At 39.6% G+C, this 13,317-nt stretch overlaps 1 protein-coding gene across 10 annotated transcripts in view; it reads left to right on the top strand.

Moving 5' to 3' along the window:
* The window catches only part of ZHX3 (zinc fingers and homeoboxes 3), a 128,232-nt gene that overhangs the window by 45,898 nt on the left and 69,017 nt on the right, over window positions 1-13,317 (top strand). Inside the window, exon 1 of one of the 10 annotated variants that reach the window (XM_078057200.1) lies at window positions 11,601-11,692. The exons of the other annotated variants lie outside the window; for them this stretch is intronic. The gene's annotated coding sequence lies outside the window, so the exon portion shown is untranslated. Of the gene's footprint in view, window positions 1-11,600; window positions 11,693-13,317 lie in introns of those variants that run through there. 10 annotated transcript variants of the gene reach the window in all.

Raw genomic sequence — 13,317 nt, 5'->3', positions numbered from 1 at the left:
CTGAGTCAGTTTCTCACCATTGTCTATGGTCAGTTTGCTGTCCGTCATTCTGTTAGAATATGTGGCCAGATTGGCAGCCAGTTCTCCAGAAGCGGTCTGATTTGCAGTAATGACATTCAAGTGGGCATTACTTTTTTTTTTTCTTCCTGTTAGCAAATCCCTAGTTGTTTATATCTTTTCATGTGATCTGCTGTCAAGCCTGGTTTCTTCTAAGAGGTGCTTGTGCAGTTGAGTGTTTCCTTCTAGATTAGTGTCACTTGGGATTTGATGAGGGCTCTTCAATATCCTCATGTGAGTCATCAGTAAAACTGAGAAACAAGGGTGGCCCACGGAAGAGCTCTGTGGAAAACTCCCTTCAAATTGACAGTAATCCCCTAATCCCAGGCTTTTCAAACTGGGGTGTGCATACAGACTATCTGGGAATTTGGTTAAAATGCAGTTTCTGATTCAATAGGTCTTTGTGCAACCTGAGATTCCATCTTTCTAATAAGTTCCAAGGTGATGCTGATGCTGTGGGTCTATCAGGTCATACTTAAGTAGTGAGGCTAGGTTTTTGGAGTTGTTCATGAAAACAAATCCTTTGGTGTCTGGATAGCTGTGTTGTACCCACCAGAGCCCCCAACAGATACTCTCTGATGCAGTTACTTGACCCCATACGCAGAGGTTCGTCTCTTACCTCACTAGGTAAGTGAGGAAAACAAGAGTGGTACTAGTTCGGGCGCCTGGGTGGCTCAGTTGTTAGGCGTCTGCCTTCGGCTCAGGTCATGATCCCAGGGTCCTGGGATCGAGTCCCACATCGGGCTCCCTGCTCGGCGGGAAGCCTGCTTCTCCCTCTCCCACTCCCCCTGCTTGTGTTCCTGCTCTCGCTATCTCTCTCTCTGTCAAATAAATAAATAAAATCTTTAAAAAAAAAAAAAAAAAAAAAAAGAGTGGTACTAGTTCACCAGCTTCCAAGTGGTTGTGTGCCTATCCATGCATGTTTAATTGGACACTTTGTTCCAGCACATCCAACATATTTAGTATCTTTTCAAGTTTCTTGCTATCTGGACATTTGATAAAGTGATCATGTATATACCAAACACATTTTAAAAATTATTTATCTGGCATACATTCGTATACCAGAAAGTTACCCAAAGAGAAACTAAATAGACAGTTTTTTAAACATTGGTTAGAAAGTATAGTGTTACTGATAAAATTCTTTTATAAGAAATGTTATGGAGCACCCAGTTTTTTTTTACTCTATTGGAATTTAGAGAAAATGGATGCATTGTTGACATTCCTGAACTGAAATTCCTGAACTGAAAGATACTTGTGCAGCTGGCAGCCTTTCAGTAATAGATTAGCAAGTGAGTTCTGTGGAACCAGGTTGGGGAGGTCATGAGCATCTGATCCCCCTTGTCTCCAAGCTTTTTTAATCTTTTAGCTTGGGGGACAGGTGCTTTCCTTTTGCCTTTTTTTTTTTTTTTTTTAAAGATTTTATTTATTTATTTGACAGAGAAACAGCGAGAGAGGGAACACAAGCAGGGGGAGAGGGAGAAGCAGGCTTCCTGCTGAGCAGGGAGCCCAATGCGGGGCTCGATCCCAGAACTCTGGGATCACGACCTGAGCCGAAGGCAGACGCTTAACGACTGAGCCACCCGGGCGCCCCTTCTTTTGCCTTTTGTACAAAGCAGAGAACGCTATGTCCAAGACTTTTGGGGGGCATTTTAAGAGATGATTATTATGTAAAAATTTGAATGACAAAGGCATTTACACTTGCTTATTTTGTAGAGCTCAATATGATCTCAATAGGGTGTATCTCTGCATTAGAGATTCCCTACCTCTTTGTGAGATAGGCTCTTATTTCCTCAAAGCTGTAGGATGAAGGTATTCTGCTAAAGTTCTTGAAAGAGAAGTTTTGCTTTGAAACATTCCGCAGGTTAAGCACCTTCTGAGCTCAAAGGTTGTGCTTAGAAACTGGCTAGCATTCTCCTTTCCCCGAGCAGACCTTAGGGATGCAGTGTTCTTGAGGAGAGAGGATATCAGAGTCACTTTCAAAGTGTATTCCACCTAGTCAAGGCAATTTATAGCTTGATTGTTGCGGTTATCACAACATACACACACACACTTCAATTTTATCTGTGTTGACCATCTTTTCTTTTTGTTTTGAATATAGTAGGTGTGGCCTCCACCCTGGAAAGTATTCTGCCCACTGAATATTAAAAAAACCTCTCTCCGTACACCCTCAAAGCCCTTATGCCTGGAGTTCATCATTTGAGCATATGGGGGACAGGTTAGGAGTGACATTGCTGCTGTAGTTCACCCATTAATTTCCTCCCTTTCCACGGTGATGGTTTTTCATGGTCAACCAGATCTCCCTGTTCTTTCAGCTGCTCACACGCAAGCACAGTTGCAGCAGCAATCATGCTTTCCCTTTGACAATTTTTTTCATTATAGTAATTTTCAAACATGTATTATAAACCTCCATGAACCCATCACATAATCTCAACAATATCAACATCTTTATAATCTAGTTTCACTTATTCCCCATCCTTCTTCATCCTCTTCCCTACCCACCACCGTACACCCACCCCCCTCTTCTGGTCTTTTAGAGCAAATTCCAGATATCTTTTTTTTTTTTTTTTAAAGATTTTATTTATTTATTTGACAGAGAGATAGAGAGCACAAGTAGGCACAGAGGCAGGCAGAGGGAGAGGGAGAAGCAGGCTCCCCGCGGAGCAGGGAGCCCGATGCGGGACTCGATCCCAGGACCCCGGGATCATGACCTGAGCCGAAGGCAGCCGATTAACCAACTGAGCCACCCAGGCGCCCGCAAATTCCAGATATCTTATCATTTTATCTATGACACTTCAGTATATAACTTAACAGAGAAATTTTTTGACAACCTTTTTATTGAAGTATAATATACATAGGGAAAAATGAACATAAATGTAAAGGCTGGTAATTTTCACGAGCTGAATGAACCTGTATAACCAGCACCCAGATCAAGAAGCAGAACATTTCCAGCGCTAAGCAGTGGACTTCTCTGGGTGAATTTAATGTTAATCTCCAGTTTGTCCTTTACTGAATATTCTGAACCTATTCTGGTGCATAATTGAAGCTTTTATGGTATGTCCACAATTTAATTAGGCAAATATAAATAAATTTTCATTCCAAACATATGAAACACAATTTGACTCTAGCTCTGTTAAAATAAAAAATCAAGTTGCTAGTCTCAATGAGTTGACTACTTAGCCATTGTTGATTAATATGTTTAGATAATTCTGACTCCTAAATAGTAAATACCGTGTCTTCCAAATATGTTACGAAAGTTGAGTACTGTTACTAGACATTAAATTAGGAAAATCCCAATCAGAGGAGAAAGACAACAGCAACAAAAATTAAGCCCTGACACTGATAATAATTGGGCTGCTTTATTTTCAGTAAAAAATAAGCAATGATGCCCATATTCAGTCCAGCTTGAAAAGTAATGACGAGGATTGAATAGAACTTAAACCCACAACTATTGTGCCATTAACCTAAAAATAGCAATAATATCATCTAATACTCAGTATATTAAAAACTTACTGATTGCTCAAAAATGTCTTTTAAGACTCATGCTTTATGTTTTAATTGATGGTCCATATAAAAATTGTTTAGAACATATATTCTAAATCTCTTATTGTTTTTATATAACCACAGCTTTCTTTTTTTTTTTTTTTTAAAGATTTTATTTATTTATTTGAGACAGAATGAGAGAGAGAGAGCACATGAGAGGGGGGAGGGTCAGAGGGAGAAGCAGGCTCCCTGCCGAGCAGGGAGCCCGACGCGGGACTTGATCCAGGGACTCCAGGATCATGACCTGAGCCGAAGGCAGTCGCTTAACCAACTGAGCCTCCCAGGCACCCTAACCACAGCTTTCATGTGGTACTTACGCTCTGTGCTCACTAAGTTATTAAAAAAGAAAAATGTAGTCCTTTCTATCATAATTATTGTATCTTTGGTTAGAAGAGAAAATATTTTATTTTATTTTAAGATTTTATTTATTTGTCAGAGAGAGAGAGAGAGCACAAGCAGGGGGAGTGGCAGGCAGAGGGAGAAGCAGGCTCCCTGCAGTGCAAGGAGCCCAGTGCAGGACACAATCCCAGGACCCTGGGATCATGATCTGAGCCGACGGCACACACTTAACTGACTAAGCCACCCAGGCACCCCAGAAGAGAAGATAATTTAAAAATTGATTCAGCCAGACTTTCCAAGCCTGTACTAAGTTGGTTTAGTATAATACCTACTTATAGATGCTGCCATAACCCTCCTGCAAAGTCATTTGTATTCTAGTTTTGCCTTTCTCTGGCAGAATTTCTCATCCATTTCCATATATTCTTAAATTCTAAAGTGAATTTTATTCTCTGATCTTCCCTTTTTCTTGTGGGTAACCCACCTTGTGGTTATGTGACTCCCCTTTTGGTAGTGGAAGGAGCACTATATGGAGGAAAAAAAAAAGCTGGGTTCAAATCTCAATTCTACCTCTTACTAACTGTGTGATCTGAGGCAGTGTATTTAACTTCCCCAATTATGAGTAATATGTTTAATTCCTTTTCGGTGGCTTGCATCAAACAATACCACAAATTCTTTAAAATATCCTAAAGTTCCCCAAACTTGTAGGCAGGGAGGAGGCAAATTGTGTCACTGCTTATCTTTATTATAACTTAGGGAGCATTGTCTAAGGAGTCAGGTTGGGAAGCCTCTGGTTGAAAAAAGGGGGAGAGGAGACATAGGAAAGGAGATGGTAATTAATATTTTCTGAGTGCCTATAACCACTTTTCCATATGCTCATTTGGACCTCACAGCTGCCCTGGCAATTTTATGATTGGAGGAGAAACTTGGCTTTGTCAGCATAGCCAGGTGGTTAAGAGCAATACTCTGGGTTGGGGATACCTGGGTGGCTCAGTTGGTTAACCGTCAGACTCTTGATTTCAGCTCAGGTCATGATCTCAGGGTCGTGGGATCAAGCCCTGTATCTGGCTGTGCACTCAGTGGGGAGTCTGCTTGAGATTCTCTCTCTCCCTATCCCTCAGCCCCTCCCGCTGTTCACGTGTTCGTGCCCGCAAGCGTGTGTGTGTACTCTCTCTCAAATAAAGAAATAAATCTTAAAAACAACAACAACAATAATACTCTGGGTTGAAACCCCTGCCTTGCCACTGTGTGACCTAAGGCAGGTCCCTTTGCCTCTCTGTGTCTGATTTCTTATCAGTAACATGGAGATAACAAACATCTGTTTCATAGGGTGTTTGTGAGGATTAGCTGAAATAAGCATGTAAGGTGCCAAGCACAGTACCTGGCACATAATCAGCATTTAACAAAGCAAACTGTTTTTATCCTCTACTTCTTTTTAGACTTAACAGTCTTTTTAAAGGAAGGCTGTGGAGTTCTAGTAGCTTAATAACATTCAAAGTTGTGAGTACAGGTTTAGCAGATTTTCCAACAACCATAACAGAACTTTGTCAAACATATGAGAACTTTTCTTTCATACGGGTCATCTTGAAACCTTCTTACTTGTTCAAATGTTGCCTTTGCTCAAAATGTGTTTGGAATTCTTATTACTAGTTTTTAGTCTATAGGTGTGTCTTTTTGCTAACATTACAATTAGAGGATAGAGGTGAATATTTAATGCAATTATGCAATTTCATTATTTGTTCAACAAACTGTTATTGACCACCTAGCATTTGTCAGACATACTGCTAGGCACCGAGAAATAGCAGTGAACAAGTAAGACAGGGTCATTTCCCTATGGGATTTGCAATTTAGGGGACAGAAAGCTTTCACCGGTACCCTGGATCATGTCAACAATGTGACGACTAAATAACATTTTTAAAACTGCTGAAAGGAAAATGCAAAATTTTGGATGTTTTGTAGATATATCCAATACTTTTATTGGTACAACAAAATCTCATCCTTGATATGTTACCCAAAGGAAGGCAGATGTCTTCTTCATGAATAAAACGATACGTACTGAAAGACACTCTGATCTGTAATAGTGCAATGATGTAAGCAGCCCTTTAAATTCAAATTTGAAATAAAACAAGGAGCTCCTTTATTTCCTATCTGTTTGTGACTTTGGAGCCACTCACTCATAAACTTGAAATCGGAAGCACAGTTAAATTAAACAACACAATTGAAACTAAGTTACTCACCAGTGGCCTGGTGATGATTGAAAATGGTCATATATTCAGGAATATTTGTTAGGTTCCACTGTTTAGCATGTCTAAAAAATGATTGCTTTCTTCTTACAACTTTCCAAGTATTTGTATCTATTCAATTTAACACCTTAATGTTAAATAATTACTAAGTACATATAGTTAAATACAATTATAGAGTCCTGAAATTTAAAGGGGCTTTAAGGATAATTTAGGATAGTCACCCTTATAGTGCAAAAATGCCCTCAGCCTATGCCCAACACCTCTGGTGATGGAGATAGACTAGGGGTCAAAGGCATTTAATATAAAGTAGGAATTTGTCTGTTATAAGATAGGAGTGGTAGTTACCTATGGGAAACTTTTGGGCCCTCTCTGTAAGTACAGGTTGGTTGGCCGGTTTTATTTTTTCCAGGTAACATTCTGGCCAGCTGTAACATGTCTTCTGCAGTCCAGTTTCTGCCTATGGACCTCCAGTGTATCACCTTTTTGGTAAACTTTAGCATTGACTAGGGAAACATCCCAAGATCTTTTTAGTTTTCTAAGTTTATGATTAACATTATAGCATACAATTTTAACCATTTATTTGTGCAACAAATATTTATTGTCTGTTGTGTGCCAGTCACTGTTCTAGGCAAAAGGGATGGTAGCACCGGGCAAAAAGTCACTACCATTATGGAGATTTCAAGTTCATGAATGAGTGTCTCTAAAGTTGCAGTCAAACATGAAATAAAGGAAATGGATCAGGTCTGAAGGAGATGATGATTCGGGTTTGGGACGTGTTGAGCTTGGGAGGCAGAGGGCCATCCAAGAGCAGATATCTGGTAGGCAGCCAGCTCTGTGCTTGAGAGAAAGTTGGCTGGGATTGTTGGCAGGGTGGGATTTGAAGCAGTTGGAGCAGAGGAGGTGGACAAGGGAAGTGAGTGGTCTGAGAGCAGGAGATAGTCTAGGATGGCACTGTGCTTGGTGCCTTTTAAGTACCAAATAAATGTTTAGAATTCATTTATTTAATCAACAACTGTAATCCTTTTAAAGTAGTTATGTAATAAGCATTACTTATTCAGTAATTATAACATGAAGCAAGTACAGATTTCTCATTACTTTGGAGAAACTATTTTCTATTACAAAGGTTTGAGAAGTGGAGGTTTTAGGTAATCTTTCTCCTTTTTTCTTTTTAGAATTATGTAAGTAATACACAAGCATGCGCAGACACACACACACACACACACACACACACACACACACACACACACGTAACAGCCAAAATATATGCAAGTATAGAGGGTAAAGTTTGTCCTTTTACCTCTCTCCTTACCCTTTTCCCACCTAAGACCTTTTTCTATGACTTTCTGTATACTGTTCCTAGAGAAGCTATGTTCTGAACAGAGTTTATCTTGGAGATTGGAGAATGCAATTGCTTATGTTTTTGATTCACGGAGACCATAGATAAAATAGAGTAATATTCCATGATGGCCTCCCCAGGGGATGTACTTGCCTTTGCCCTTAGTGGTGGGCAATCTTTTAACAGGAAGTCCTTCAACTGCATAGTTAGTGGATAGCTGAAGCTCTATGTTATGGACTTTGGGAAGCACAGTTGGACAGATGCAGGTTGAGGGGAGATCTCATTTCCAAGATATTAGAAAATCACATACACACAAAGATGGGACATCTAAAGAGTTGTGAAGTATCTTTGGTGAGGCACTGAATTTTGAGTGTTATTACGTACCAGTCAAGGGTTGATCAAAATAATTATCTTGTGAAAAGTAGTCAAAAGACACTATACATTTTATTAGGTTTCTTGTTTCCCCAGTTTTACTGAGTATAATGGACCTAGGTTTCTAGAGTTGATGTTCGGCTGTCACGTAGAGGTGGACCTCATTAGAAGCATGGAGAGCCTACTTGTGTCTACTGACCTCTGAGGCATTGATCCTACAGTGTTAAATAAATATGCATGAAAATACGTACTTGAGGAAGATTGTTACTTGGTAGGGAAGATGAGAGAGAAATTATGTGATTGCCCTTGGTGTTTGCAGCTTATCATAGGATCTAGAATTTAAATGAAAAATTACTCCAGAGGAAAAGCACCAAAAGGGCATTTCGTATTTTTTTGACAACTTGCTGATCTCTAGTCTTCCTCATCTTGGTAAAATGGTACCTTCAAGAACTTATTTGTTAAAGTCCTAAACCTGGGAGTCATCCTTACAACTCTGTCCTTCATGCCTACTCTACCAGAAGGCCTGCTGATCCTACCTACAACATAGAAAACCCCTTCTCCAGTACCAGTACCCTAATGCAGGCCAGTGTCACCCAAGACTTCTGCAGTCACTTTGTGCCTTCTCTTTCAGCTCCCCCATTTCATTTTACACCCATTTCACCCATCCTTTACCCCTCCTGCCCCCCACCCCCTGCCTCTGGCAACCACCAGTCTGTTCTCTGTATCTATCAGCTTTTTTTTTTTTTTTTTAAAGATTCCATATGTAAATGGGATTCCTGTCACATCTAAGTATCTTTTTCTCTCTGAGTTATTTCACTTAGCAAAGTGCCTTCAAAGTCCATGTATGTTGTTTCAAATGGCAGGATTTCATTATTTTGTATGGTTGAAAAATATTCCATTGTGTATATATACACTAAATTTTCTTTATCCATTCATCCATTGGTGAACTCTGAGGTTGTTCCCATATCTTGGCTATTGTGAATAATGCTGCAGTGAACATGGCCGGGCAGATATCTTTCTGAGTTAGTGTTTTCATTTTGTTCAGATAAATACACAGAACTGCAATTGCTGGATTATATGGTAGTTCTATTTTTAATTTTTTGAGGAGCCTCCATACTATTTCCATAGTGGTTACACCAAATTACATTCCTGCCTGTAGTACACAGGGTTCCCTTTTCTTCACATCACCAACACTCGTTATTTCTTGCCTTTTTGATAATAACCATTGTAACAGATGTGAAGTGATATCTCACTGTCGTTTTGGTTTGCCTTCCCCAATAATTATTGATAGAGTATCTTTTCACAAACCTATTGGCCATGTGCGTGTCAATGGCACTTTTTAAAAGATTTATTTGAGAGAGAGCGAGCGAGAGCGTGTGCACAAGCAGAGGGACGGGCAGAGGAACAGAGACAAGCAGACTCCCCACTGACCTGGGAGCCCGGTGTGATGCAGGGCTCCATCTCAGGACCCTGAGATCATGACCTGAGCCAAAGTCAGATGCTTAACTGACTGAGCCACCCAGGTGCCCCTCAATTGGTATTTTTTTTTTTTTTAAAGATTTTACTTATTTATTTGAGAGAGAGAATGAGAGACAGAGAGCATGAGAGGGAGGAGGGTCAGAGGGAGAAGCAGACTCCCTGCCGAGCAGGGAGCCCGATGCGGGACTCGATCCCGGGACTCCAGGATCATGACCTGAGCCGAAGGCAGTCGCTTAACCAACTGAGCCACCTAGGCGTCCCTCAATTGGTATTTTTTAAAAGCTCCCCAGATGATTCTGTTGTGCAGCTTTAGTTGAGAACCCTGGTTGTGTGATCAGAATAGCAACAGTAGCAGGTTCCCTCAGCATAGGTGGGAATTGTTCTTGTAGGATTAAACTCAGAGTCTAGGAACCCTGCTCAGTGGCTGGGATATTGCCCAGGGTTCTGGGTGGATGTATGTCTTGTCATTTTTGGTGCTATTTCTTCAGTCTCCAGTCCTAGCCTTTAGGTGGGTGGTCCCCTACTGCTGATCCCCATCTTTATTATAGAGAGCTGTCCTCATAGCTTAGCCTTCCTGAGAACATAGATCTTTAATTACTCTCCTGACAGTCCCTGGTCCACTTCAACTTTTCCACATCCCAGCTTCCACTGTCTCTGAATTTGGGTTTGTTTGCCCCCCATGGTTCTCTTGGGCGCACTCACATTTTTGGAAGTCTTTTGTTTGATTCAAGTTGAAGGTTCCTTTAGTGGTTAGCACTTGTCACCATTCAGTTCTGGTGGCTTGGGGGGCGGGGAGCAGAATTTCTCACTGTTCTTCTGATGGCATCTTTCCAGTTTACCCTGTGCTGCTATGGACTTACTCTTCCTCTTATATTTTTATAACATATATTCTTACTGTTATAATAAATAATTATATAGTCTTTTATATTTGTCATTTTAAGGAAGGGGAGAAGTACGTTCTAATGCTCCATTATTTGTCATGAACCAGAAGTCCCCAAACACTTTTTGGTTACCTCTGAAAAGTGTCACATATACAAAGGATTAAGCAGACTCTTCAGAGATGGAGAGCTATAGTGGTTTAACTAAATGAAAAACGACTTCATTCCATTAGTGAAAAATGCATTTAAAGTCATAAGATACCATTTTCGCTTATCAAATTAGCAAGGTGTGTTGGGGTGGTAGTTATGGTGGGAGGTGTGGTGGGGAGCTTATGAGGTGTGGGAGTGTATGTGTAAGAGACCGAGAAAGAGAGAATTTAATGCCAGCAAGGGTGTGGGAGTACAAACATTCTTATATACTGTTTGTGGAATGCAAATTGATATAATTCTCAATGCAGTTTGGCAATATGGGCCTTAATAATGTTCATACTTTTGGTTTAAGCTTCTACTCTCTCTCTCAGCTCAGGTCTTGATCTCAGGGTCGTGAGTTCAAGGACAGCGTGGAGCCTACTTAAAAAAAAAAAAAGTTCATACTTTTTGACCCAGGGATTTAAATGCAATCTAACCCAGGGAAATAATCATAGGTTAAGACACTAATTTATATACAGAGATGTTTATCTCCACATTATAAAGTAAATAAAAACAAAACCACAAAGAACAGTTCAAGTGCCTGACACTGAACAGTTGTTAAATTACGTACGTCTATGCAGCTAATAAAATTCTATGAACAAAATGAAGCTAACAAAAATAAATATTTAGACTTTAATGACATAGGGAAAATGTTTATGTGGTTTTTAAGATGCTAAATGAAAAAAAGATATACTCTAAAACAGATTTATCCTGAATATCAATTCTGTAAGAAGAACATACGTGCATGGGCGCCTGGGTGGCTCAGTCATTAAGCATCTGCCTTCGGCTCAGGTCATGATCCCAGGGTCCTGGGATCGAGTCCCACATCAGGCTCCCTGCTCAGTGGGAAGCCTGCTTCTCCCTCACCCACTCTCCCTGCTTGTGTTCCTCTCTCGCTGTCTCTCTGTCTCTCTCTGTTGAAAAAATAAATAAAATCTTAAAAAAAAAAAAGAACATACGTGCAAAGAGAAGTAAAAATGAACAGTAATTGTTTTTACAGCTTGGATTATATGACTTTCCCCCCTATATTCTTATATTCTTTTGTATTTTACAATTTTTTTTTTTTTTAATTTGAGAGAGAGAGAATGAGAGAGAGAGCACATGAGAGGGGGGAGGGTCAGAGGGAGAAGCAGACTCCCTGCCAAGCAGGGAGCCTGATGCGGGACTGGATCCAGGGACTCCAGGATCATGACCTGAGCCGAAGGCAGTCGCTTAACCAACTGAGCCACCCAGGCGCCCCATGTATTTTACAAATTTTTACAGTAAGTATATTATAATAAGAAAAAAATATTTTTTAAAGATTTTTTTTTTTTTTATTTGAGAGAGAATGAGAGACAGAGAGCATGAGAGGGAGGAGGGTCAGAGGGAGAAGCAGACTCCCCGCTGAGCAGGGAGCCCGATGCGGGACTCGATCCCGGGACTCCAGGATCATGACCTGAGCCGAAGGCAGTCGCTTAACCAACTGAGCCACCCAGGCGCCCCAGGAAAAAAATATTTTTAAATTGCCAAGTTGTCTCACAGAGAAATAAGAATGGCCAATGCTCACATGAAAATATTTAACCTTAGTACTAATAAAAAATGGGAAGAATGCTCAGTGAAAATGCCTCTTCCATATATTTAAGTAGAAAAAAAGTAAGAATATATATACACCATGATCTCAATTTGGTTAAAATTGTATGTGTATCAAAATGTTGACAGGGCTTATCTCTGGGTAGTTGATATTTTTCAGATGCCTTTCCTTTTTCTCCTTTATACTTATGATTTAGATTATGTGAGTTTTCTGCATCTATTCTTCTATATTTTCCAGTTTTCCTATATTGAATGTGTGTTTTTCTTATAATCAGGGGAAATTTTTTCACACATTAAAAAATATCAAATTAGTCTTTCCATTCTGTACACCATACTTTCTGCTCTTAAAACATGCTTAAAATATTTAACTTGGATGTTAGAGTAAGGGAAATTTGAGGGAACCTTTATGTAATTCAGTCTTAAGAATTATATTTGATGATATAAATTTCTATACTACTTTTAAAATTTTTTTAAAAGATTTTATTTGTTTATTTGTCAGAGAGAGAGAGAGAACGCACAAGCAGGCTCCCTGCAAGGAGCCCGATGTGGGACTCAATCCCAGGGCCCTGGGATCATGACCTGAGCTGAAGGCAGATGCTTAATCGACTGAGCAACCCCAGCGTCCCTCTATATTACTTTAAAGAGATTTATCTTTGTTTTGTCTAAAGTATATTTGAGTCCTTCAAATATTTTCTTATTATGGTCAGTTACATAAGTGCAACATAATGGAAAATTGTCTTTTTGCCATTTTTTATGAAGACTTTATAGCTTTTTCATTTCTAAAAATTGAGATATCATTGACTGACATATAGCAAAATGTGCAGATTTTAAATGTATAGTCCAATTTTGACAAATGTTTATACCCATGTAAATACCACGCCGATCAATATGTAGATCCTTTTTGTCACTACAGAAGAGTTCCCTCATGCTCCCTTCTTGTCAGTTTTCACCATCCAAAGGTAATCTTTATTCTGATTTTTACCACCGTAGATTAATTACACTTTTTATAGAACTCCATATAAATAGAATCATATAATATATTCTTTTATGTCTAGCTTCTTTTGCTTAACATGATTTTGAGATTCATCCATATTGTGCAATGGATTTTTTCTTTTTAACTGTTGAGTAGTATTCTATTGTATGAATCCCACAATTTGTTTATCCATGCTCATGTTGACAGACATATAGGATGTGTCCAGGCTTGGGCTAGTTTAAAATCAGGGATGGTTAGTTTGTTGTTGTCTTATAAACCCCAGCATTCCACCCTGCTTCTCTTTTCCTGTCTAGAGGTGCTTGCAGATCAGGCATTTGCCCTGCA

This window comes from Halichoerus grypus, chromosome 10, assembly GCF_964656455.1.
Source record: "Halichoerus grypus chromosome 10, mHalGry1.hap1.1, whole genome shotgun sequence".
NCBI classification, from domain to species: domain Eukaryota; kingdom Metazoa; phylum Chordata; class Mammalia; order Carnivora; family Phocidae; genus Halichoerus; species Halichoerus grypus.
This window is presented reverse-complemented; position numbering and strand designations above follow the sequence as displayed.